We start from the raw sequence: 27,993 nt of genomic DNA on the forward strand, positions 1-27,993 counted from the left end.
ATGAGTTTGCCTTGTTCGGATCAAAGCATTAGGCCGAGGAAAATGAAGAATGCAAGTTTGCCTCCGGGGGTGGCAGTCCTGCGGTGTTGGTGTGGCGATCTTTGCAAGGTGAAGGAGGTTATGGATTTTTGAGATTGGTTGGGCATGAAGTTTTTAATGTGCGCCAATTATGAGGAAGATCCACCCCGTCGGTGGAAACGACACATATGGGATCACAAGGATCCCTACTATGGTTGCGGGGTGCGGGGTTGAGAGAAGAGCGGATCAAACAGGTCGCACGCGATTCGTTTATCCAGGTTCGGGCCGCGAGGGCGCGTAAAACCCTACTCCTGCTTTGGTGGATGTATATTTGTGTTCTTGAACTAGCTATGGGGCGTGAGGAGCTCCAAAAAGCCGAATCCCTCTCCTGGTTGCCTCGGGCCTCCTTTTATAGGAAAAAGGGGTTGCCACAGTGGCACACAGGAGGTGGAAAGGGTACAGTGTTGCGAGTTTATCCCTCGCATTACATGACAAGGCGCATTTAATGCGTCTGCTTAGGTGTCCTCTCGCTTTACCGGGGACGGGGGCGGAGCCTGTCCCGTCCATTGCCGCTCTTCCTTGTGTCGACACGCGCCCTGGCCAGCGGTGCGTGCGATTCCATGTAGGCAGGCAGGCAGCTGAGGTGGCGCGGTGGCGGAGACTTGATGAAGATCTGCATGCCGCCACGCAGGTGCCTGCCCAGTTGGTTGGGTCGGCAGCTGCATGCGAACGGCGGTGGAGGCTTGATTGGCGTGGGCCTGGCGGTGGCCCTGTAGATTCCCTCGGCAAGGGCCTTGCCGGGGCCCCGACAAGGGTCTTGCCGTGGCGCCCGCTGTTGTTCCCGGCAAGGCGCTTGCCGGGGGCCTCGTGGTTTTCCTCGGCTGGGGTCTCGCCAAGGGTCGTCGTCTTCTGGTGCTCATCTGATCTTGAATGTTTCTTCACAAAGATCTGCATGCTACCATGGAGGCGCCTCCCGAGCCCTTGCCCCAACATGGTGGACCATGGAGGAGGTCGTGGACTCAAGGGTGACTTGCCCCGTGGGCGTGGGGCGAGCTGCCGCGGCAAGGGTCTTGCCGAGGCTGCTAAGGCTGCCCCCGGCAAGGATCTTGCTGGGGGGGAGCCCGCTTTGTCCCTTCGCTCTTTGTGGTCTTGGTCTTGGTGTTGTTCCAGTTATCCTGGGCTTCGGTCTTACCCTAGCTTACCTCCCCTGCCCTGCTTGGTGTGGCCATGGGCGTGGCTCTGTCTGCCCGTGCACAGTTATAGGGGTACAAAAAGTGTACCCCTCTTTTTGTACACCGACAGGAGCCCCCGGGCCTGGGCCCACACATAAGCGTAACGCATTGTTGGGCTAGGCCCAGAATGGTGCGCGGGTAGGCGGGGCGGTTTTTACCGTGGTAAGTTTCTTCGCACGCTGCGCCTCCCACGACTCGCGCGCGTGGCACGGCGTGGGGAGGTGTGCGTGACGTGGGCGGCATGCGTGAGGTTGGGTTCCGCACGCATGCGTCACGTCGCAATAAAGGGGCGGCTCGCGCCTACCCTGCAAACGGAGGGAGGCGTGGAGGCGCGGCCCATTTACTGAATGGGGCCGAGGCGCGGTCTCCGAGGCGTCCACTCCCCACGATCACGGAGTGGGGAGGGGTCGCCTTACCTGTCCCCTCGGTTCTGAACGTCTGCCACGCGGCTCCCATGCGCTTGGGGTGGCAAACGGTGGAGGCGGGAAACCGGGCCGTCGCTGGTTGGGGCAGCGGGTCGGTCCTGGTTCCCTGCGCCTCCTGTGTCTTGACTGGCCGAGCGGGGCGGCCGAGCCCCACCCCCGTTCCTCTATAAAGAGCGGGAGGGGGACGTCATTCCGCACTTCTCCATCTTCTTCTTCCTTCTGCTTCTGCTCCTTTCCCTCATTCGTCATGGAGAAAGGAAATCCCGGTCCTTCGACGGTGGCGGTGAGGGTTGCTGCTCGACAACGCGGCCCTCCTCCTCCTGCGCTTGGGGCGGCAGAGCCGGCTGTGAGGGGAAGGGGGCGGGGGCGAGGTCGTGGGCGAGGCCACAACGCTCGGGGAAGAGGAGGACGGGGTGGCGCGCTGGCCTCGCCCCCGCCAGCGGTCCTTGCTTCGATGGAGGGCCACGTCGGGGACGACCCCTGCGAGTTCTTCATCAGGCTGTGCCGGCCGCTGCATCGTCGCCTTCACCTCCCTACCCCATTTGCGCGGGAGATGGAGCTAGACCCGCCGCAGTCGTTGCGGCTGCACATGAGGGGCTGCGGGATCAGCGGCACGCGGGTCCGCGTCGAATTCTCTGCTCCTCATGTGATGTATCTCCATCGGGGATGGAAGATGTTTGCTCGTATCCGCAGCTTGATGGATGGGCTCACTCTCCACTTTAAGCTAATGGAGGGTGGCCTCCTTTCCGTCAAGGTTTTCGGGCACTTCGGGACTCGCGCAAGGTGCTGTGTGGAGAGCTCTTCTGATGACGAAGACTCCTCCTCGAGCAAGAGTAACGAGGAGGGCAGCGACAACAACGACGAGGGCAGTAGGCGGCAGGATGACGGGTCCGACTAGGCGTCGGGCGCCTCTCCGAGCGGTACCGGCGACCCCATCATCCGTGTTGCCGGCACCTTGAACTTCTCGAGGTCGTCTCCTTAGGCGGCTGGTGTTGGGAGGCTGCGGAAGAGGAAGAGGGCGGGCGGCAAGGCCGTCAATTCGGAGTACGCGGGCACCGACGCCTTCGACGCGTGCTGACGTCCTGCCGCCTCGTCTTCGAGCTCTGCCTTCGGCGTCGTCATCACCATCCAGCCCTCGGATGGCCACCAAGATGCTCTCTTGGTGTCTCCTGCCACTCGTAGCTCGCCTAGGTGCCCCTTTTGGCCTTTTCGCCTCCTTGACCTGCCTCCTGAGGAAAGGGACAAGAAAGGGATTACGGGCACCTTATCTCTTTTTAGTTTGTAAGCCTTTGGGCCTTTGTTGAATTTAAAACTTGTAATCCCCTTGTTCATGTTTTTCATTCCCTACGGACTGTACCTGAGCGGGATGTTTTTAAATGAAAAAGGGATATTTGCCGGGTTAGTTGTCTGCGGGTGGAACCCACAACAAGGAATAAATCCTTGGTATCTCTAAGATAAACATTTTTTTTGCCCGGCAACAGGCCTTGCCGTCCCCCCGCTTCACTCGACCTTTCTCACGCCCTTGGCGGAGGCAGGGATGAAGTGGGTTTAGGCTCCTTGTTTTTCCTTTCCGCGGCCGCGACTACGACCAAACTCGGTCCCAGGTGTTGGGGAACGTAGTAATTTCAAAAAAATTCCTACGCACACGCAAGATCATGTGATGCATAGCAACGAGATGGGAGAGTGTTTGTCTACGTACCCAACGCAGACCGACTGCGGAAGCGATGACACAACGTAGAGGAAGTAGTCGTACGTCTTCACGATCCAACCGATCAAGCACCGAAACTACGGCACCTCCGAGTTCGAGCACACATTCAGCTCGATGACGATCCCCGGACTCCGATCCAGCAAAGTGTCGGGGAAGAGTTCCGTCAGCACAACGGCGTGGTGACGATCTTGATGAACTACAACAGCAGGGCTTCGCCTAAACTCCGCTACAGTATTATCGAGGAATATGGTGGCAGGGGGCACCGCACACGGCTAAGGAATAGATCACGTGGATCAACTTGTGTGTCTTTGGGGTGCCTCTACCTCAGTATATAAAGGAGCCAAGGGGGTGGGCTGGCCGGCCAAGGAGGAGGGCGCAGGAGGAGTCCTACTCCTACCGGGAGTAGGACTCCCCCCCAATCCTATTCCAACTAGGATTCCCAAGGGGGAAAGAGGGAGAGGGGTGGCCGGCCACCTCTCCTAGTCCTAATAGGACTAGGGGAAGGGGGGAGGCGCGCAGCCCTTATGGGCAGCCCTTTCACCTTTCCACTAAGGCCCAATAAGGCCCATATGGCTCCCGGGGGGTTCCGGTAACCCTCCCGGTACTCCGGTAAAATCCCGATTTCACCCGGAACACTTCCGATGTCCAAACATAGGCTTCCAATATATCAATCTTTACGTCTCGACCATTTTGAGACTCCTCGTCATGTCCGTGATCATATCCGGGACTCCGAACAACCTTCGGTACATCAAAATGCATAAACTCATAATATAACTGTCATCGTAACCTTAAGCGTGCGGACCCTACGGGTTCGAGAATAATGTAGTCATGACCGAGACATGTTTCCGGTCAATAACCAATAGCGGGACCTGGATGCCCATATTGGCTCCTACATATTCTACGAAGATCTTTATCGGTCAGACCGCATAACAACATACGTTGTTCCCTTTGTCATCGGTATGTTACTTGCCCGAGATTTGATCGTCGGTATCCAATACCTAGTTCAATCTCGTTACCGGCAAGTCTCTTTACTAGTTCCGTAATACATCATCTCACAACTAACATATTAGTTGCAGTGCTTGCAAGGCTTATGTGATGTGCATTACCGAGAGGGCCCAGAGATACCTCTCCGACAATCGGAGTGACAAATCCTAATCTCGAAATACGCCAACCCAACATCTACCTTTGGAGACACCTGTAATGCTCCTTTATAATCACCCAGTTACGTTGTGACGTTTGGTAGCACCCAAAGTGTTCCTCCGGCAAACGGGAGTTGCATAATCTCATAGTCATAGGAACATGTATAAGTCATGAAGAAAGCAATAGCAACATACTAAACGATCGGGTGCTAAGCTAATGGAATGGGTCATGTCAATCAGATCATTCAACTAATGATGTGACCTCGTTAATCAAATAACAACTCATTGTTCATGGTCAGGAAACATAACCATCTTTGATTAACGAGCTAGTCAAGTAGAGGCATACTAGTGACACTTTGTTTGTCTATGTATTCACACATGTATTATGTTTCCGGTTAATACAATTCTAGCATGAATAATAAACATTTTATCATGAATATAAGGAAATAAATAATAACTTTATTATTGCCTCTAGGGCATATTTCCTTCAGTCTCCCACTTGCACTAGAGTCAATAATCTAGATTACACTGTAATGATTCTAACACCCATGGAGCCTTGGTGCTGATCATGTTTTGCTCGTGGAAGAGGCTTAGTCAACGGGTCTGCAACATTCAGATCCGTATGTATCTTGCAAATCTCTATGTCTCCCACCTGGACTAGATCCCGGATGGAGTTGAAGCGTCTCTTGATGTGTTTGGTCCTTTTGTGAAATCTGGATTCCTTTGCCAAAGCAATTGCACCAGTATTGTCACAAAAGATTTTCATTGGACCCGATGCATTAGGTATAACACCTAGATCGGATATGAACTCCTTCATCCAGACTCCTTCGTTCGCTGCTTCCGAAGCAGCTATGTACTCCGCTTCACATGTAGATCCCGCTACGACGCTTTGTTTAGAACTGCACCAACTGACAGCTCCACCGTTTAATGTAAACACGTATCCGGTTTGCGATTTAGAATCGTCCGGATCAGTGTCAAAGCTTGCATCAACGTAACCTTTTACGGTGAGCTCTTTGTCACCTCCATATACGAGAAACATATCCTTAGTCCTTTTCAGGTATTTCAGGATGTTCTTGACTGCTGTCCAGTGATCCATTCCTGGATTACTTTGGTACCTCCCTGCTAAACTTATAGCAAGGCACACATCAGGTCTGGTACACAGCATTGCATACATGATAGATCCTATGGCTGATGCATAGGGAACATCTTTCATATTCTCTGTACCTTCTGCAGTGGTCGGGCATTGAGTCTTACTCAACTTCACACCTTGTAACACAGGCAAGAATCCTTTCTTTGCTTGATCCATTTTGAACTTCTTCAAAATCTTGTCAAGGTATGTGCTTTGTGAAAGTCCAATTAAGCGTCTTGATCTATCTCTATAGATCTTAATGCCTAATATGTAAGCAGCTTCACCGAGGTCTTTCATTGAAAAACTTCTATTCAAGTATCCCTTTATGCTATCCAGAAATTCTATATCATTTCCAATCAGCAATATGTCATCCACATATAATATCAGAAATGCTACAGAGCTCCCACTCACTTTCTTGTAAATACAGGCTTCTCCGAAAGTCTATATAAAACCAAATGCTTTGATCACACTATCAAAACGTTTATTCCAACTCCGAGAGGCTTACACCAGTCCATAAATGGATCGCTGGAGCTTGCACACTTTGTTAGCTCCCTTTGGATCGACAAAACCTTCCGGTTGCATCATATACAACTCTTCTTCCAGAAATCCATTCATGAATGCAGTTTTGACATCCATCTGCCAAATTTCATAATCATAAAATGCGGCAATCGCTAACATGATTCGGACGAACTTAAGCATTGCTACGGGTGAGAAGGTCTCATCGTAGTCAATCCCTTGAACTTGCCGAAAACCTTTTGCGACAAGTCGAGCTTTGTAGACAGTAACATTACCATCAGCGTCAGTCTTCTTCTTAAAGATCCATTTATTCTCAATTGCTTGCCGATCATCGGGCAAGTCAACCAAAGTCCATACTTTGTTCTCATACATGGATCCCATCTCAGATTTCATGGCTTCAAGCCACTTTGCGGAATCTGGGCTCACCATCGCTTCTTCATAGTTCGTAGGTTCATCATGATCTAGTAGCATGACTTCCAGAACAGGATTACCGTACCACTCTGGTGCGGATCTTACTCTGGTTGATCTACGAGGCTCAGTAGTGTCTTGATCTGAAGTTTCATGATCATTATCATCGGCTTCCTCACTAACTGGTGTAGGTGTCACTGAAACAGTTTTCTGTGATGTACTACTTTCCAGTAAGGGAGCAGGTACAGTTACCTCATCAAGTTCTACTTTCCTCCCACTCACTTCTTTCGAAAGAAACTCTTTCTCTAGAAAGGATCCATTCTTGGCAACGAATGTCTTGCCTTCGGATCTGTTATAGAAGGTGTACCCAACAGTTTCCTTTGGGTATCCTATGAAGACACATTTCTTCGATTTGGTTTCGAGCTTATCAGGTTGAAGCTTTTTCACATAAGCATCGCAGCCCCAAACTTTAAGAAACGACAACTTTGGTTTCTTGCCAAACCACAGTTCATAAGGCGTCGTCTCAACAGATTTTGATGGTGCCCTATTTAACGTGAATGCAGCCGTCTCTAGAGCATAACCCCAAAACGATAGCGGTAAATCAGTAAGAGACATCATAGATCGCACCATATCTAGTAAAGTACGATTACGACGTTCGGACACACCATTACGCTGTGGTGTTCCGGGTGGCGTGAGTTGCGAAACTATTCCACAGTTTTTCAAATGTACACCAAACTCGTAACTCAACTATTCTCCTCCACGATCAGATCGTAGAAACTTTATTTTCTTGTTACGATGATTTTCAACTTCACTCTGAAATTCTTTGAACTTTTCAAATGTTTCAGACTTATGTTTCATTAAGTAGATATATCCATATCTGTTTAAATCATCTGTGAAGGTGAGAAAATAACGATATCCGCCACGAGCCTCAATGTTCATCGGACCACATACATCGGTATGTATGATTTCTAACAAATCTGTTGCTCTCTCCATAGTACCGGAGAACAGTGTTTTAGTCATCTTGCCCATGAGGCACGGTTCGCAAGTACCAAGTGATTCATAATCAAGTGGTTCCAAAAGTCCATCAGTATGGAGTTTCTTCATGCGCTTTACACCGATATGACCTAAACGACAGTGCCACAAATAAGTTGCACTTTCATTATCAACTCTGCATCTTTTGGCTTCAACATTATGAATATGTGTATTACTACTATCGAGATTCAATAAAAATAGACCACTTTTCAAGGGTGCATGACCATAAAAGATATTACTCATATAAATAGAACAACCATTATTCTCTGATTTAAATGAATAACCGTCTCGCATTAAACAAGATCCAGATATAATGTTCATGCTCAACGCTGGCACCAAATAACAATTATTTAGGTCTAATATTAATCCCGAAGGTAGATGTAGAGGTAGCATGCCGACCGCGATCACATCGACTTTGGAACCGTTTCCCACGCGCATCGTCACCTCGTCCTTTGCCAGTGCCCGCTTATTTCGTAGTCCCTGTTTCGAGTTGCAAATATTAGCAACAGAACCAGTATCAAATACCCAGGTGCTACTGCGAGCTCTAGTAAGGTACACATCAATAACATGTATATCACATATACCTTTGTTCACCTTGCCATCCTTCTTATCCGCCAAATACTTGGGGCAGTTCCGCTTCCAGTGACCAGTCTGCTTGCAGTAGAAGCACTCAGTTTCAGGCTTAGGTCCAGACTTGAGTTTCTTCTCCTGAGCAGCAACTTGCTTGCCGTTCTTCTTGAAGTTCCCCTTCTTCTTTCCTTTGCCCTTTTTCTTGAAACTAGTGGTCTTGTTAACCATCAACACTTGATGCTCCTTCTTGATTTCTACCTCCGCAGCTTTCAGCATTGCGAAGAGCTCGCGAATAGTCTTGTTCATCCCTTGCATATTATAGTTCATCACGAAGCTCTTGTAGCTTGGTGGCAGTGATTGGAGAATTCTGTCAATGACGCAATCATCTGGAAGATTAACTCCCAATTGAATCAAGTGATTATTATACCCAGACATTTTGAGTATATGCTCACTGACAGAACTGTTCTCCTCCATCTTGCAGCTATAGAACTTATTGGAGACTTCATATCTCTCAATCCGGGCATTTGCTTGAAATATCAACTTCAACTCCTGGAACATCTCATATGCTCCATGACGTTCAAAACATCGTTGAAGTCCCGATTCTAAGCCGTAAAGCATGGCACACTGAACTATCGAGTAGTCATCAGCTTTGCTCTGCCAGACGTTCATAACATCTGGTGTTGCTCCAGCAGCAGGCCTGGCACCCAGCGGTGCTTCCAGGACGTAATTCTTCTGTGCAGCAATGAGGATAATCCTCAAGTTACGGACCCAGTCCGTATAATTGCTACCATCATCTTTCAACTTTGCTTTCTCAAGGAACGCATTAAAATTCAACGGAACAACAGCACAAGCCATCTATCTACAATCAACATAAACAAGCAAGATACTATTAGGGACTAAGTTCATGATAAATTTAAGTTCAATTAATCATATTACTTAAGAACTCCCACTTAGATAGACATCCCTCTAATCCTCTAAGTGATCACGTGATCCAAATCAACTAAACCATGTCCGATCATCACGTGAGATGGAGTAGTTTCATCGGTGAACATCATTATGTTGATCATATCTACTATATGATTCACGTTCGACCTTTCGGTCTCCGTGTTCCGAGGCCATATCTGCATATGCTAGGCTCGTCAAGTTTAACCTGAGTATTCTGCGTGTGCAAAACTGGCTTGCACCCGTTGTAGATGGACGTAGAGCTTATCACACCCGATCATCACGTGGTGTCTGGGCACGACGAACTTTGGCAACGGTGCATACTCAGGGAGAACACTTCTTGATAATTTAGTGAGAGATCATCTTATAATGCTACCGTCAATCAAAGCAAGATAAGATGCATAAAAAGATAAACATCACATGCAATCGATATAAGTGATATGATATGGCCATCATCATCTTGTGCTTGTGATCTCCATCTCCGAAGCACCGTCATGATCACCATCGTCACCGGCGCGACACCTTGATCTCCATCGTAGCATCGTTGTCGTCTCGCCAATCTTATGCTTCCACGACTATCACTACCGTTTAGTAATAAAGTAAAGCATTACATCGCGATTGCATTGCATACAATAAAGCGACAACCATATGGCTCCTGCCAGTTGCCGATAACTCGGTTACAAAACATGATCATCTCATACAATAAAATTTAGCATCATGCCTTGACCATATCACATCACAACATGCCCTGCAAAAACAAGTTAGACGTCCTCTACTTTGTTGTTGCAAGTTTTACGTGGCTGCTACGGGCTTAAGCAAGAACCAATCTCACCTAATTACTCCCCCCCCCCAATCCTATTCCAACTAGGATTCCCAAGGGGGAAAGAGGGAGAGGGGTGGCCGGCCACCTCTCCTAGTCCTAATAGGACTAGGGGAAGGGGGGAGGCGTGCAGCCCTTATGGGCAGCCCTTTCACCTTTCCACTAAGGCCCAATAAGGCCCATATGGCTCCCGGGGGGTTCCGGTAACCCTCCCGGTACTCCGGTAAAATCCCGATTTCACCCGGAACACTTCCGATGTCCAAACATAGGCTTCCAATATATCAGTCTTAACGTCTCGACCATTTTGAGACTCCTCGTCATGTCCGTGATCATATCCGGGATTCCGAACAACCTTCGGTACATCAAAATGCATAAACTCATAATATAACTGTCATCGTAACCTTAAGCGTGCGGACCCTACGGGTTCGAGAATAATGTAGTCATGACCGAGACATGTTTCCGGTCAATAACCAATAGCGGGACCTGGATGCCCATATTGGCTCCTACATATTCTACGAAGATCTTTATCGGTCAGACCGCATAACAACATACGTTGTTCCCTTTGTCATCGGTATGTTACTTGCCCGAGATTTGATCGTCGGTATCCAATACCTAGTTCAATCTCGTTACCGGCAAGTCTCTTTACTAGTTCCGTAATACATCATCTCACAACTAACATATTAGTTGCAGTGCTTGCAAGGCTTATGTGATGTGCATTACCGAGAGGGCCCAGAGATACCTCTCCGACAATCGGAGTGACAAATCCTAATCTCGAAATACGCCAACCCAACATCTACCTTTGGAGACACCTGTAATGCTCCTTTATAATCACCCAGTTACGTTGTGACGTTTGGTAGCACCCAAAGTGTTCCTCCGGCAAACGGGAGTTGCATAATCTCATAGTCATAGGAACATGTATAAGTCATGAAGAAAGCAATAGCAACATACTAAACGATCGGGTGCTAAGCTAATGGAATGGGTCATGTCAATCAGATCATTCAACTAATGAAGTGACCTCGTTAATCAAATAACAACTCATTGTTCATGGTCAGGAAACATAACCATCTTTGATTAACGAGCTAGTCAAGTAGAGGCATACTAGTGACACTTTGTTTGTCTATGTATTCACACATGTATTATGTTTCCGGTTAATACAATTCTAGCATGAATAATAAACATTTTATCATGAATATAAGGAAATAAATAATAACTTTATTATTGCCTCTAGGGCATATTTCCTTCACCAGGAACGAGCCCTAGGGCCTAGAGTTAGGGGAGCACGGTAGCCTAAGGGTAAAACGAGGTTTCACATACCTCAGTCCATAAGGAAATGCATGATAAGGGATGGAGAACTTATCTGAGCCTGCAGCCCCCGGCAACCCTAGCTTGCCTCGGGTGAATCTTCGCTCCTGTAGCCCCCGGCAATACTGGCTTGCCGGGTCCCAGATGCCGATCCGTCCCCCTTCTCCCAAGGCATTTTGGCAAGGATACTTATGTGTCCTGTGAACCAAAGAAGACAGAGAAGAACAGATAGACGCGGACTCGACCTCTAAGCTAGGGGTTAGCCGCTGCTAACCACTATCGACCCTAACCAAGGACGAGACTTGACCTAGCATGCATACTATAACTTAGGGCGCCAACGCTTCATTTATTTATGCTCAGGGTCTGCGCCTGGCTTTGTACAAAGGGTTACATGCCTCACCGGCAAGGCTTGTACAAAAGGTGGCTTGCCGGGGGGTCCGGCAAACCGCGCCTTATGGGTAAAACTTGCGAAGATGCTCAATGTTCCAGGAGTTGCTCACTGGGATGGTGTTGGGGAACGTTGCAGAAAACAAAAATTTTCTTACGGTTTCACCAAGATCCATCTAGGAGTTCATCTAGCAACGAGTGATCGGATTGCATCTACATACCTTTGTAGATCACGCGCGGAAGCGTTCAAAGAACGGGGATGAGGAAGGCGTACTCGACGTGATCCAAATCACCGAAGATCCTAGCGCCGAACGGACGGCACCTCCGCGTTCAACACACGTACGGTCAGTGTAACGTCTCCTCCTTCTTGATCCAGCAAGGGGAAGGGAGAGGTTGAGGGAGATGGCTCCAGCAGCAGCACGACGGCGTGGTGGCGATGGAGCTGCAGTACTCCGACAGGGCTTCGCCAAGCTCTATGGAGGAGGAGGATGTGTTGGAGAGGGAGAGGGAGGCACCAAAGGCGTGGGGTGAGAGGCCCTCCTCCCCCCCCCCACTATATATAGGGAGCCTAGGGGAGGGCGCTGGCCCTAGGAGATCCAATCTCGTAGGGGGCGGCGGCCAAGGGAGGAATCCCTCCTCCCCAAGGCACCTAGGAGGTGCCTTCCCCTTTTAGGACTCTTCCTTTAGGGTTTCCCCCACCCGAGGCGCATGGGCCCTAGGGGAAGTGGCGCCCCAGCCCACTTTGGGCTGGATCCCTTCCCACTTCAGCCCATGGGGCCCTCTGGGATAGGTGGCCCCACCCGGTGGACCCCCGGGATCGTTCGAGTGGTCCCGGTACAATACCGGTGACCTCGAAACTTGTCCCGACGGCCGAAATAGAACTTCCTATATAAAATTCTTTACCTCCGGACCATTCTGGAACTCCTCATGACGTCCGGGATCTCATCCGGGACTCCGAACAATATTCGGGTTATTGCATATACATATCCCTACAACCCTAGCGTCACCGAACCTTAAGTGTGTAGACCCTACGGGTTCGGGAGACATGTAGACATGACCGAGATCGCTCTCCGGTCAATAACCAACAACGGGATATGGATACCCATGTTGGCTCCCACATGCTCCTCGATGATCTCATCGGATGAACCACGATGTCGAGGATTCAAGCAACCCCGTATACAATTCCCTTTGTCAATCGGTATGTTACTTGCCCGGGATTCGATCGTCGGTATCCCTATACCTCGTTCAATCTCGTTACCGGCAAGTCACTTTACTCGTACCGTAATGCATGATCCCGTGACCAGACACTTGGTCACTTTGAGCTCATTATGATGATGCATTACCGAGTGGGCCCAGTGATACCTCTCCGTCACACGGAGTGACAAATCCCAGTCTTGATCCGTGTCAACCCAACAGACACTTTCGGAGATACCTGTAGTATACCTTTATAGTCACCCAGTTACGTTGTGACGTTTGGTACACCCAAAGCACTCCTACGGTATCCGGGAGTTACACGATCTCATGGTCTAAGGAAAAGATACTTGACATTGGAAAACTCTAGCAAACGAACTATACGATCTTATGCTATGTTTAGGATTGGGTCTTGTCCATCACATCATTCTCCTAATGATGTGATCTCGTTATCAATGACATCCAATGTCCATAGTCAGGAAACCATGACTATCTGTTGATCAACGATCTAGTCAACTAGAGGCTTACTAGGGACATGTTGGTGTCTATTATTCACACATGTATTACGATTTCCGGATAACACAATTATAGCATGAATAAAGACAATTATCATGAACAAGGAAATATAATAATAATGCTTTTATTATTGCCTCTAGGGCATATTTCCAACAGTCTCCCACTTGCACTAGAGTCAATAATCTAGTTACATTGTGATGAATCGAACACCCATGGAATTCTGGTGTTGATCATGTTTTGCTCTAGGGAGAGGTTTAGTCAACGAATCTGCTACATTCAGGTCCGTATGTACTTTACAAATATCTATGTCTCCATCTTGAACATTTTCACGAATGGAGTTGAAGCGACGCTTGATGTGCCTTGTCTTCTTATGAAACCTGGGCTCCTTGGCAAGTGCAGTAGCTCTAGTGTTGTCACAGAAGAGTTTGATTGGCCCCGACGCATTGGGTATGACTCCTAGGTCGGTGATGAACTCCTTCACCCAAATTGCTTCATGCGCTGCCTCCGAGGCTGCCATGTACTCCGCTTCACATGTAGATCCCGCCACGACGCTCTGCTTGCAACTGCACCAGCTAACTGCCCCACCATTCAAAATATACACGTATCCGGTTTGAGACTTAGAGTCATCCAGATCTGTGTCGAAGCTAGCATCGACGTAACCCTTTATGACGAGCTCTTCGTCACCTCCATAATCGAGCGTTGGAGCTTGCACACCTTGTTAGCATTCTTAGGATCGACAAAACCTTCCGGCTGCATCATGTACAATTCTTCCTTAAGGAAACCATTAAGGAATGCCGTTTTGACGTCCATTTGCCATATCTCATAATCATAGAATGCGGCAATTGCTAACATGATTCGGACGGACTTTAGCTTCGCTACCGGTGAGGAAGTCTCATCGTAGTCAACCCCTTGAACTTGTTGATAACCCTTAGCAACAAGCCGAGCTTTATAGATGGTTACATTACCATCCGCGTCTGTCTTCTTCTTAAAGATCCATTTATTTTCTATGGCTCGCCGCTTAACGGGCAAGTCAGTCAAAGTCCATACTTCGTTTTCATACATGGATCCTATCTTGGATTTCATGGCTTCTAGCCATTTGTCGGAATCCGGGCCCGCTTCTTCATAGTTCGAAGGTTCACCGTTGTCTAACAACATGATTTCCAAGACAGGGTTGCCGTACCAATCTGGTGCGGAACATGTCCTTGTGGACCTTCGAATTTCAGTAGGAGCTTGATCAGAAGTATCTTGATCATCATCGTTAACTTCCTCTCTAGTCGGTGCAGGCACCTCAGGAACATTTTCTTGAGTTGCGCTATTTTCCGGTTCAAGAGGTAATACTTCATCAAGTTCTACTTTCCTCCCACTTACTTCTTTCGAGAGAAACTCTTTCTCTAGAAAGGATCCATTCTTGGCAACAAAGATCTTGCCTTCGGATCTGAGGTAGAAGGTATACCCAATAGTTTCTTTAGGGCATCCTATGAAGACGCATTTTTCCGACTTGGGTTCGAGCTTTTCAGGTTGACGTTTCTTGACATAAGCATCGCATCCCCAAACTTTTAGAAACGACAGCTTAGGTTTCTTCCCAAACCATAATTCATACGGTGTCGTCTCAACGGATTTCGACGGAGCCCTATTTAAAGTGAATTCGGCAGTCTCTAAAGCATAGCCCCCAAAAGATAGCGGTAAATCGGTAAGAGACATCATAGATCGCACCATATCTAATAGAGTGCGATTACGACGTTCGGACACACCATTACGCTGAGGTGTTCCAGGTGGCGTGAGTTGTGAAACTATTCCACATTTTCTTAAGTGTGTGCCAAACTCGTGACTCAAGTACTCTCCTCCACGATCTGATCGCAGGAACTTGATTTTCCTGTCACGTTGATTCTCAACCTCACTCTGAAATTCCTTGAACTTTTCAAAGGTCTCAGACTTGTGTTTCATTAAGTAGACATACCCATATCTACTCAAGTCATCAGTGAGGGTGAGAACATAATGATAGCCACCGCGAGCCTCAACACTCATTGGACCGCACACATCAGTATGTATGATTTCCAATAAGTTGGTTGCTCGCTCCATTGTTCCTGAGAACAGAGTCTTGGTCATTTTACCCATGAGGCATGGTTCGCACGTGTCAAATGATTCGTAATCAAGAGACTCTAAAAGTCCATCAGCATGGAGCTTCTTCATGCATTTGACACCTATGTGACCAAGGCGGCAGTGCCACAAGTATGTGGGACTATCATTATCAATCTTACATCTTTTGGTACTCACACTATGAACATGTGTAGCATTACGCTCGAGATTCATTAAGAATAAACCATTCACCATCGGAGCATGACCATAAAACATATCTCTCATATAAATAGAACAACCATTATTCTCGGATTTAAATGAGTAGCCATCTCGAATTAAACGAGATCCTGATACAATGTTCATGCTCAAAGCTGGCACTAAATAACAATTATTAAGGTTTAAAACTAATCCCGAAGGCAAATGTAGAGGCAGCGTGCCGACGGCGATCACATTGACCTTGGAACCATTCCCGACGCGCATCGTCACCTCGTCCTTTGCCAGTCTCCGCTTATTCCGCAGCTCCTGCTTTTAGTTACAAATGTGAGCAACCGCACCGGTATCAAATACCCAGGAGCTACTACGAATACTGGTAAGGTACACATCAATTACATGTATATCACATATACCTTTCGTTTTGCCGGCCTTCTTGTCCGCTAAGTATTTGGGGCAGTTCCGCTTCCAGTGACCACTTCCCTTGCAATAAAAGCACTCAGTCTCGGGCTTGGGTCCATTCTTTGGCTTCTTCCCGGCAGCTTGCTTGCCGGGCGCGGCAACTCCCTTGCCGTCCTTCTTGAAGGCTTTCTTACCCTTGCCCTTCTTGAACATAGTGGTTTTATTCACCATCAACACTTGATGTTCCTTTTTGACTTCTACCTCTGCTGATTTCAGCATTGCAAATACCTCAGTAATGGTCTTTTCCATCCCCTGCATATTGAAGTTCATCACAAAGCTCTTGTAGCTTGGTGAGAGCGACTGGAGGATTCTGTCAATGACCGCGTCATCCGGGAGATTAACTCCCAGCTGAGTCAATCGGTTATGTAACCCAGACATAGTGAGTATGTACTCACTGACAAAACTATTTTCCTCCATCTTACAGCTGAAGAACTTGTCGGAGACTTCATATCTCTCGACCCGGGCATGAGCTTGGAAAACCATTGTCAGCTCTTCGAACATCTCGTATGCTCCGTGTCTCTCAAAACGTTTTTGGAGCCCCGGTTCTAAGCTGTAAAGCATGCCGCACTGAACGAGGGAGTAATCATCAGCACGTGTCTGCCAAGCATTCATAATGTCTTGGTTCTGTGGGACGGGTGCGTCACCTAGCGGTGCTTGTAGGACATAATCTTTCTTGGCAGCTATGAGGATGATCCTCAGGTTCCGGACCCAGTCCGTATAGTTGCTGCCATCGTCTTTCAGCTTGGTTTTCTCTAGGAACGCGTTGAAGTTGAGGACAACGTTGGCCATTTGATCTACAAGACATATTGTAAAGATTTTAGACTAAGTTCATGATAATTAAGTTCATCTAATCAAATTATTCAATGAACTCCCACTTAGATGGACATCCCTCTAGTCATCTAAGTATAACATGATCCGAGTTAACTAGGCCGTGTCCGATCATCACGTGAGACGGACTAGTCAACATCGGTGAACATCTTCATGTTGATCGTATCTTCTATACGACTCATGCTCGACCTTTCAGTCTTCTGTGTTCCGAGGCCATGTCTGTACATGCTAGGCTCGTCAAGTCAACCTAAGTGTTTGCATGTGTAAATCTGTCTTACACCCGTTGTATGTGAACGTTAGAATCTAACACCCGATCATCATGTGGTGCATCGAAACAACGTACTGTCGCAACGGTGCATAGTTAGGGGAAACACTTTCTTGAAATTATTATGAGGGATCATCTTATTTACTACCGTCGTTCTAAGTAAACAAGATGCAAAACATGATAAACATCACATGCAATCAAATAATAATAGTGACACGATATGGCCAATATCACATAGCTCCTTTGATCTCCATCTTGGGGCTCCATGATCATCTTGTCACCGGCTTCACACCATGATCTCCGTCATCATGATCTCCATCATCGTGTCTCCATGAAGTTGCTCGCCAACTATTACTTCTACTACTATGGCTAACGCGTTTAGCAATAAAGTAAAGTAATTTACATGGCGTTTCTCAATGACACGCAGGTCATACAAAAAATAAAGACAACTCCTATGGCTCCTGCCGGTTGTCATACTGATCGACATGCAAGTCGTGATTCCTATTACAATAGCATGAACATCTCATACATCACATATATATCATTCATCATTCATCACAACTTTGGCCATATCGTATCACAAAGCACTTGCTGCAAAAACAAGTTAGACGTCCTCTAATTGTTGTTGCAAGTTTTATGTGGCTGAAATAGGGTTCTAGCAAGAACGTTTTCTTACCTACGTGAAAGCCACAACGTGATTTTTCAACTTCTATTTACCCTTCATAAGGACCCTTTTCATCGAATCCGCTCCAACTAAAGTGGGAGAGACAGACACCCGCCAGCCACCTTATGCAACTTGTGCATGTTAGTCGGTGGAACCGGTCTCACGTAAGCGTACGTGTAAGGTTGGTCTGGGCCGCTTCATCCCACAATACCGTTGAAGCAAGATAAGACTAGTAGCGGCAAGAAAGTTGACAACATCAACGCCCACAACAAATTTGTGTTCTACTCGTGCAAGAGAACTACGCATAGACCTAGCTCATGATGCCACTGTTGGGGAACGTTGCAGAAAACAAAAAATTTCTTACGGTTTCACCAAGATCCATCTAGGAGTTCATCTAGCAACGAGTGATCGGATTGCATCTACATACCTTTGTAGATCACGCGCGGAAGCGTTCAAAGAACGGGGATGAGGAAGGCGTACTCGACGTGATCCAAATCACCGGAGATCCTAGCGCCGAACGGACGGCACCTCCGCGTTCAACACACGTACGGTCAGTGTAACGTCTCCTCCTTCTTGATCCATCAAGGGGAAGGGAGAGGTTGAGGGAGATGGCTCCAGCAGCAGCACAACGGCGTGGTAGTGATGGAGCTACAGTACTCCGACAGGGCTTCGCCAAGCTCTATGGAGGAGGAGGATGTGTTGGAGAGGGAGAGGGAGGCACCAAAGGCGTGGGGTGAGAGGCCCTCCTTCCCCCCCACTATATATAGGGAGCCTAGGGGGGTGCCGGCCCTAGGAGATCCAATCTCCTAGGGGGCGGCGGCCAAGGGAGGAATCCCTCCTCCCCAAGGCACCTAGGAGGTGCCTTCCCCTTTTAGGACTCTTCCTTTAGGGTTTCCCCCACCCTAGGCGCATGGGCCCTAGGGGAAGTGGCGCCCCAGCCCACTTTGGGCTGGATCCCTTCCCACTTCAGCCCATGGGGCCCTCCGGGATAGGTGGCCCCACCCGGTGGACCCCCGGGACCCTTCCGGTGGTCCCGGTACAATACCGGTGACCCCGAAACTTGTCCCGACGGCCGAAATAGCACTTCCTATATATAATTCTTTACCTCCGGACCATTCTGGAACTCCTCGTGACGTCAGGGATCTCATCCGGGACTCCGAACAATATTTGGGTTACTGCATATACATATCCCTACAACCATAGCGTCACCGAACCTTAAGTGTGTAGACCCTACGGGTTCGGGAGACATGTAGACATGACCGAGATCGCTCTCCGGTCAATAACCAACAGCGGGATCTGGATACCCATGTTGGCTCCCACATGCTCCTCGATGATCTCATCAGATGAACCACGATGTCGAGGATTCAAGCAACCCCGTATACAATTCCCTTTGTCAATCGGTATGTTACTTGCCTGGGATTCGATCGTCGGTATCCCTATACCTCGTTCAATCTCGTTACCGGCAAGTCACTTTACTCGTACCGTAATGCATGATCCCGTGACCAGAAACTTGGTCACTTTGAGCTCATTATGATGATGCATTACCGAGTGGGCCCAGTGATACCTCTCCGTCACACGGAGTGACAAATCCTAGTCTTGATCCGTGTCAACCCAACAGACACTTTCGGAGATACCCGTAGTATACCTTTATAGTCACCCAGTTACGTTGTGACGTTTGGTACACCCAAAGCACTCCTACGGTATCCGGGAGTTACACGATCTCATGGTCTAAGGAAAAGATACTTGACATTGGAAAACTCTAGCAAACGAACTATACGATCTTATGCTATGTTTAGGATTGGGTCTTGTCCATCACATCATTCTCCTAATGATGTGATCTCGTTATCAATGACATCCAATGTCCATAGTCAGGAAACCATGACTATCTGTTGATCAACGAGCTAGTCAACTAGAGGCTTACTAGGGACATGTTGGTGTCTATTATTCACACATGTATTATGATTTCCGGATAACACAATTATAGCATGAGTAAAGACAATTATCATGAACAAGGAAATATAATAATAATGCTTTTATTATTGCCTCTAGGGCATATTTCCAACAGATGGCATCTTCGGTCTCTAGGCGGACTGCGCCGGGCCTGGTGACTCATATTACCCGATAAGGGCCTTCCCACTTTGGTGTCAACTTGTTGGTATTCTTGGCCGATTGAACGCGCCGAAGAACAAGGTCGCCTTCCTCAAAGCTTCGGGCATGAACCTTGCGGCTGTGGTAGCGGCGCAAGGCTTGCTGGTAGCGTGCTGCTCTCACAGCCGCCCGAAGATGATCTTCCTCAAGGAGCGTCGCGTCATCTTGGCGCAACGACTCTTGCTCAAGCTCATCATAAGCGAGCACTCGAGGTGACCCGTATATGAGTTCCGTGGGGAGAACTGCTTCTGCCTCGTATACCAGGGCAAAGGGTGTCTGGCCAGTGGCTCGATTTGGTGTCGTTCTGATCAACCAAAGAACCGCCGGCAACTCATCAATCCAGCGCCTTCCACTCTTGCGCAGCCTGTCAAAGGTCTTTGTCCTTAAGCCTCACAACACTTCTGCGTTTGCCCTCTCAGCTTGACCATTGCTTTGCGGGTGAGCCACAGAAGCGAAACAGACTTTGCTGCCGAGGTCCTGGATGTACTGCATGAAGGTGCGGCTTGTGAACTGTGTGCCGTTGTCGGTGATGACCCTGTTGGGTACACCGAAACAGCACACTAGCCCCTTGAGGAACTTGACGGCTGACTGGGCTGTAACTTTCCTCACTGCTTCCACCTCTGGCCACTTTGTGAACTTGTCGATTGCCACATACAAGTACTCAAAGCCCCCGACAGCGCGAGGGAATGGCCCAGTATGTCGAGCCCCCAGACCGAGAAGGGCCAGGAGAGAGGAATGGTTTGAAGGGCTTGAGCTGGCTGATGAAGCTTCTTTGAATGGAACTGACATGCTTCACACTTGGTGACTAGCGTCGTCGCATCCTGGAGGGCAGTGGGCCAGAAGAAGCCTTGCCGAAATGCCTTGCCGGCAAGGGCTCTCGACCCTATGTGGGATCCACATATGCCCCCATGTATCTATGCCAACAGCCCCAGTCCTTCCTCTCGAGGGATACACTTCAATTTCACACTGTTCGGCCTTTTCCTGTACAAGACGTCATCGACGAACTGATACATGGCAGACCGGCGGGCTACTTTTTCCGCTTATTCCTGCTCCTCAGGGAGTTCCCCTGTTTGGAGGAATCGGATGGCGGGCTGTGCCCATGCCGGAGCCTGAGGCTCGATGGAAAGGACCAAAGGCATTTCTTCCATTGTAAGGGTGGTCGTCTCTACGGCAAGAGCTTGATGCTCTGCCGGAGCCGATTGCCCTACGATGGGCTCAGTGTCTCCGGCAACATCTTCGCCGGCGGCTTCGGGGAGCTCGGCGGGAAAGTACTTGCCAGGCCCTAATTTCCTTCTCTTCCTCTGCCCTGCTGAGGGATCAACGGATGGCTGAGTTAGCTGGAGCACAAAGGTACCTGGTTCCACAGGCAGCTTGAGGGCAGCGCGCTTCGACAGGTAATCAGCGATGTCGTTCTCCGCTCGGGGAACGTGCTCTGCCTGTATACCGTCAAAGCGCTCTTCCATCTTTCTCACTTCATCTACGTAGGCCTTCATCAACGGGCTCTGGTAGTCTTTGTTGACTTGCTTGACGACAGTTGCGAGTCGCCCCTGACGATGAGTTTCTTGACTCCGAGGTCTACCGCGATCCTGAGACCGGCAAGCAGCCCTTCGTACTCGGCAGTATTGTTTGTCGACGCCTCCCGGGGGAAGTGCATTTGGACCACGTACTTGAGGTGCTCTCCAGTGGGCGCGACAAGCAGTACGCCAGCCTCGGCGCCCTATAAGGAGAAAGCTCCATCAAAGTACATGATCCAGTTGCAACTCGCCTCCTTGCCGGGGAGGACAGTCTCCTGAGTTTCTTCATCGGGCGTCGCGGTCCACTCTGCAACGAACTCTGCCAGGACTCAACTTTGGATCGTTGAGGTACTCTCAAACTTGAGGCCAAAGCTGGACAGCTCCAGTGCCCACTCTACGATCCTTCCAGTCGCGTCTGGATTGTGCAATATCCGTTGTAGAGGGAGGCGAGTGACGACAGTGATTTCGTGCGCCTGAAAGTAGTGACGCAGCTTCCTCGAGGCCATAAGAAGGCTGAAGAGCAGTTTCTGCACACCGGAGTACCTTGATCTAGCCCCCTGCAGGAGGGAGTTAACAAAGTAGACCGGGTGCTGCATCATTTTCCTCCTCGGCAGCACTCCAACTGGCTGCGTCGTCTCTACACCAATGGCATCAGGCTCTATTGCTGCTATCACCTCATCGTTGACTTCTCTCTGAGCCACTAGTGCGGCGCTGACCACCTGGTTCGTTGCCGCCAAGTACAGCAGCAACGGTTCCTGTGGTTTAGGTGCAACTAGTACTGGCGTAGAGGAGAGATACCTCTTCAAATCTTCTAACGCCGCTTCGGCTTCTGGTGTCCACTCCATTGGGCCCGCCTTTTTCAAAATCTTGAAAAAGGGGAGGGCACGCTCGGCGGACTTGGAGATAAACCTGCTCATGGCGGCAATGCAACCAGCAAGCCGACGCACATCCTTGACCCACTTGGGTGCCTCAATCTGCTCTATAGCCTTGATCTTGTCCAGATTGGCCTCTATCCCACGCTGCGACACAAAGAACCCGAGAAGCTTGCCGGACGGGACGCCAAAGACGCACTTCTCAGGGTTCAACTTGAGGTTGATCTTGCGTAGGTTTGCAAACGTCTCTTGTAAATCCGGTATCAGGGTCGCCCTATTTGTGGTCTTGACCACTATATCATCCATATAGGCTTCCATATTTCTATGGAGCTGGGGTTCAAAACTAATCTGGACCGCCCTTGCAAATGTTGAGCCAGCACTCTTCAACCCGAAAGGCATCCGTATGAAACAATACGTACCACATGGGGTGATGAACGTTGTCTTCTCTTCGTCTTCCCTTGTCATGAAGATCTGGTGGTAGCCGGGGTAGGCGTCGAGGAATGACAACAAGTCACACCCAGCCGTGGAGTCAACAATCTGGTCGATGCGCGGCAATGGGAAAGGGTCCTTGGGACAAGCCTTATTGATATCTGTGTAGTCAATACACAGCCTCCACTTCCCATTCGCCTTGCGCACTACCACTGGATTGGCCAACCACGTCGGATGGAGCACTCCTCTTACCAAACCTGCTGCCTCCAGTTTCCGGATCTCCTCTATAATGAACTCTTGCTGTTCCAAAGCTCGCTTTCTAACCTTCTGCTTGACGGGCCGCGCATGAGGACAGACAGCAAGGTGGTGCTCAATCACCTCCCTGGGAACGCCGGGGATGTCGGATGCTTGCCATGCAAATACATCGACATTCGCCCGCAGGAAGGTGACGAGCGCGTCTTCCTATTTGTCGTCAAGGGCGGAGCTTATGGTGAAAGCTCCTCCCGTGTCGTCCTCCTTGGCGGATACCTTCTTGGTCTTCGACGGCGTGGCCCTAGATTTCTTGTTCCTGCCGGTGGAGCTCTCTGGCACGTCCTCGACGGGAGCGCCACACTCCGAAGAGGTGTGCTTGCCGGAGTGGGTGTCCAAGGTCTCACCGGTCTTCTTCTTCTTCCCTCCCAGGGCTCCAGTGCCAGGAGCGGCTGCTTTAGTGGCGGCGGCCGCTGCAACTGCTTCTTGGTAGAGTTGATCAGCACGAATCAGCGCATCTTTCTTGTCGGAGGGGACGGTGATGATCGTCACAGGCCCTGGCATCTTTAGGGTGTTGTAGGCGTAGTGCGGCGCTACCATGAACTTGGCCAGCGCTGGGCGGCCAAGGATCCCGTTGTAGGGTAAGGGGATCTTGGCAACATCAAACACGATCCTTTCCGTCCTGTAGTTCAGATCACTCCCGAAGGTCACAGGCAGCGTGACCTTCCCCTTTGGTTAACTCCTCCCCGGGTTGATCCCCTAGAACGTGCCCGTTCCTTCGAGGTCTCCGTCAGGAATCTGCAGCTTCTTGATCACGGTGGGCGAGATTAAGTTCAGACCGACCCCGCCATCGACTAGCATTTTTGTCACCTTGAGGTTGCGTATTGTCGGCGAAACCAACAACGGCAAGCACCCGACCGCAGTAGTGCGATCAGGGTGATCCTCAGTGTCAAAAATGATAGGTGTGCCGGACCACTTCAGCGGCTTTTGGGCCCCAACGACGGCTCCGTTGCTGTAATCTCACGCGCCCACTGTTTAAGCTGGCGGTGAGAGGTATGCAGCGAGGCGCCGCCATCGACGCGCATGGCCTCTGTAGCCTTCTGAAACTCTTGGCCACCAGACTCGTCGTCCTCTTCGTGATCATCGTCTTCTGGCTTCTTGTCGCGGCCCCGTGCGGGCCTCTCCTACTATTTATCCTTACCGCGACGGCCCGCCTGGCCGTCACGCTTCTTGTCAGACCCCTCAGCACCGTCCTGGCCCTTCTCCTTGTCCCGCCTCTCATATTCAGCTTTTTGCTTCTCAGCAAGCAGCTCAACTTGTCAGCGGTTCTGGAGGTCATGGCCTTTGGTGCGATGGATCTTGCAGTATTGCTTGTCGGAGTTCCCTGGCTTCTCGGCAACCGCCAAGGCCCGGAAGGTGACACATCCGGCAATTTCCTTGCCGGGGTCATCTGCCTTGGTTTTCTTGGTGGAGCCGGTGTCATCAGATCCCTCGACGACAAGCACAGCTTTACTCTTGCGCTTCCTATTGTGGCGCCGGCCTTTCTTCACCGGGGCGGCAATATCCTTGTCTGAAGAGTCGGTTTCCACGCCGGCATCTTCGCCGGGGTACTTCCTTCCCTCTTCGGCCGGGGGACACCTGTCGGCAAGAACGTAGAGTTCCGCCACATATTTCACCTTGTTCATTGCCAGCTCTTCGCGCATCTTGCGGTTACGCACGTTTTGATGGAACGCGCCGATAATTGCGGCAGGAGGGACATCAGGGATATTGTACTGTACCCGGCAGAATCTCTGTATGTACTTGCGCAGACTCTCGGCCTCCTTCTGGGGGATGACGTGCAGGTCGCTCGCTTGGCCATGGGCTTGATGGCCTCCAGTGAAGGCGCCAACAAACTCATGGCACAAATCCGACCAAGAGGAGACAGAGTCTACCGGCAAGTGCATCAACCATGACATGGCATTGGGTTTAAGAGCCAACAGAAAGTAATTCGCAAGCACCTTATCGTCGCGGGCCCCAGCAGCTTGCATCGCGATGGAGTAGATGCTGAGGAACTCCGACGGGTGGGTCTTGCCATTGTACTTCTCGCCAACGTCAGGCTTGAAAGTGCGGTGATTGGGCCACTAGAACTGCCGCAGCTCGCGGGTAAAAGCCGGACAGCCTACCTCGTAAGGTAGACCTCCAGGGCTCTCTGGTGCTGGATGGTTCACAACAGGCCCTGCTCGCCTGTCTGACTGGTGGCGCGCTCCGCGCCGGCGCTCGATGGTGGTCTGAGCGTCTTCATGGGCTCGCTCCCGAAGAACTTGGCGCTGGTCACAGTGGGTCCGTGGGTCGGACGATGTTATGGAGGCGTCGTCGCCCATAACGTCGCGACGAGTCGACACCCGTGGTACCGGGCGAGGAGGGGGTGAATGCACCGTGGCCGCGGCGCCGCCGGTCCTCCCACCGTTGGCGCGTGGGACTCCATCGGAGCATCGACCCGGGGGCCCCGCTGGACTCGGTTCGTCCTTGTTGGCGACGGCGACAAGGCTTCGGATGGTAGCTCTCCATTCGTCGAGTTTCCCCGTAGCGGGAGGAAAGTCGAGGAGAAACTGCGCGCGCGCCAGGGCCTCTGCCGACGTCGGTGGCAGCAAAACCTGCACGGACCGCGACGCGCTTCGACTTCTAACTATGTTAGAAGGAGCTCTATCACGGTCCCGCGATCGCACGCCATTTTCACCAGTGCTTCAGCGAGCGGGCAGGTCTTCTGCGTCCCGAGAGTGGTGCTCGGGGCTCTTTCCGCGGCGGCGGCCGGGATCTTCGTCGCGACGACGCAGTTCGTCGCGTGCAGCTTGAGAGGAGTGCGCCGTGGGCGCCGGCGTGGGAGTCTTCGAGGCCACCGTGCCGCCTTCGGGCGGTGCGACGGCGCATCTGGAGGGCCCCGTGCCGCCTGGGGGGGGCCTGGCTCCATTTTTAGATTTGGCGACGTGCGGCTCATCGCCGAGCATGCGAACGTCACCGCCTCCCAAGCTCCGGCTGCTGAGGTGGTCTTGGTGCTCGCGAGCTGCGCCCCGGGTCCTCTCCGCGACCGGTGTGCTGCTCGCCCACGTCGGGATGGGCCGTCCGGCTCCCGAGGGGCCGACCGTCACCGTTGCCTTCTTCTTGGGCACCATGGTGATGAAGAAGCGCTGAACTAGTCGCTAAAGCCGATTCTCACAACTGCACGCCCCCTACCTGGCGTGCCAAAGATGTCGGTGGAAACGACACCTATGGGATTACAAGGATCCCTACTACAGTTGTGGGGTGCGGGGTTGAGAGAAGAGTGGATCAAATAGGTAGCACGCGATTCATTTATCCAGGTTCGGGCCGCGAGGACGCGTAAAACCCTACTCCTGCTTTGGTGGATGTATATTTGTGTTCTTGAACTAGCTATGGGGCGTGAGGAGCTCCAAAAAGCCGAATCCCTCTCCTGGTTGCCTCGGGCCTCCTTTTATAGGAAAAAGGGGTTGCCACAGTGGCACACAGGAGGTGGAAAGGGTACAGTGTTGCGAGTTTATCCCTCGCATTACATGACAAGGCGCATTTAATGCGTCTGCTTAGGTGTCCTCTCGCTTTACCGGGGACGGGGGCGGAGCCTGTCCCGTCCATTGCCGCTCTTCCTTGTGTTGACACGCACCCTGGCCAGCGGTGCGTGCGATTCCATGTAGGCAGGCAGGCAGCTGAGGTGGCGCGGTGGCGGAGACTTGATGAAGATCTGCATGCCGCCACGCAGGTGCCTGCCCAGTTGGTTGGGTCGGCAGCTGCATGCGAACGGCGGTGGAGGCTTGATTGGCGTGGGCCTGGCGGTGGCCCTGTAGAGTCCCTCGGCAAGGGCCTTGCCGGGCCCGCTGTTGTTCCCGGCAAGGCGCTTGCCGGGGGCCTCGTGGTTTTCCTCGGCTGGGGTCTCGCCAAGGGTCGTCGTCTTCTGGTGCTCATCTGATCTTGAATGTTTCTTCACAAAGATCTGCATGCTACCACGGAGGCGCCTCCCGAGCCCTTGCCCCAACATGGTGGACCATGGAGGAGGCCGTGGACTCAAGGGTGACTTGCTCCGTGGGCGTGGGGCGAGCTGCCGCGGCAAGGGTCTTGCCGGGGCTGCTAAGGCTGCCCCCGGCAAGGATCTTGCCGGGGCTGCTAAGGCTGCCCCCGGCAAGGATCTTGCCGGGGGGAGCCCGCTTCGTCCCTTCTCTCTTTGTGGCCTTGGTCTTGGCATTGTTCCAGTTATCCTGGGCTTCGGTCTTACCCTGGCTTACCTCCCCTGCCCTGCTTGGTGTGGCCGTGGGCGTGGCTCTATCTGCCCGTGCACAGTTATAGCGGTACAAAAAGTGTACCCCTCTTTTTGTACACCGACACACCCATAGCTATTTCAGAGTACGACAAGCCTCCGGTATGCTTTAACCATCACAAATAGATATTGTTGGTATTTTGATAGATTCTTTAATAAACATTCTTGTTTATTGTTGTAGTCTCCTCCGCCTATGTGCATGTACTATCATTGGATTGACATGGAGATGCCGGCTTGGGCAGTGACTGAGATTCGTGAAAGAAGTCGCCGTGCGTGGAATAGTTTCGATGCGGAAGAGCGACGCGAGAAGGCGGAAGCTGAGGAGAAAGCAGAGCAAGAGAGAGAGAGAGAGAGCTAAAAGAATATTATGCGGAGCAACACCGTTTTTTCAGGATTTAGGAAAGAAAAACAGGGAAAAGGCTCGTCGCATGGAGGAGCAGGAACAACAGCGAAAGGAGGCTCGTGAGGCGGAGAGGCAGAGAAAGAAAGAAAGGGCTCGTGAGGCCAAGGCAGCAGAAGAAGCTGGCGATGGAAAAGGAAAATATCTACGCTGGACTCAGCAGATTCCTGTGGTAGTATTTTAAATTTCGCAATCATTTGTATCTTTATTTCAACAGTTTAATGTAGCTTTATTTCAGTAG

General features: G+C 50.6%; 1 pseudogene; it reads left to right on the forward strand.

Moving 5' to 3' along the window:
* On the forward strand, positions 1-27,993 carry LOC147957694 (uncharacterized; annotated as a pseudogene).

This window comes from Triticum urartu, chromosome 7A, assembly GCF_056163025.1.
Source record: "Triticum urartu cultivar PI428250 chromosome 7A, HENAU_Tu73, whole genome shotgun sequence".
NCBI classification, from domain to species: Eukaryota; Viridiplantae; Streptophyta; class Magnoliopsida; order Poales; family Poaceae; genus Triticum; species Triticum urartu.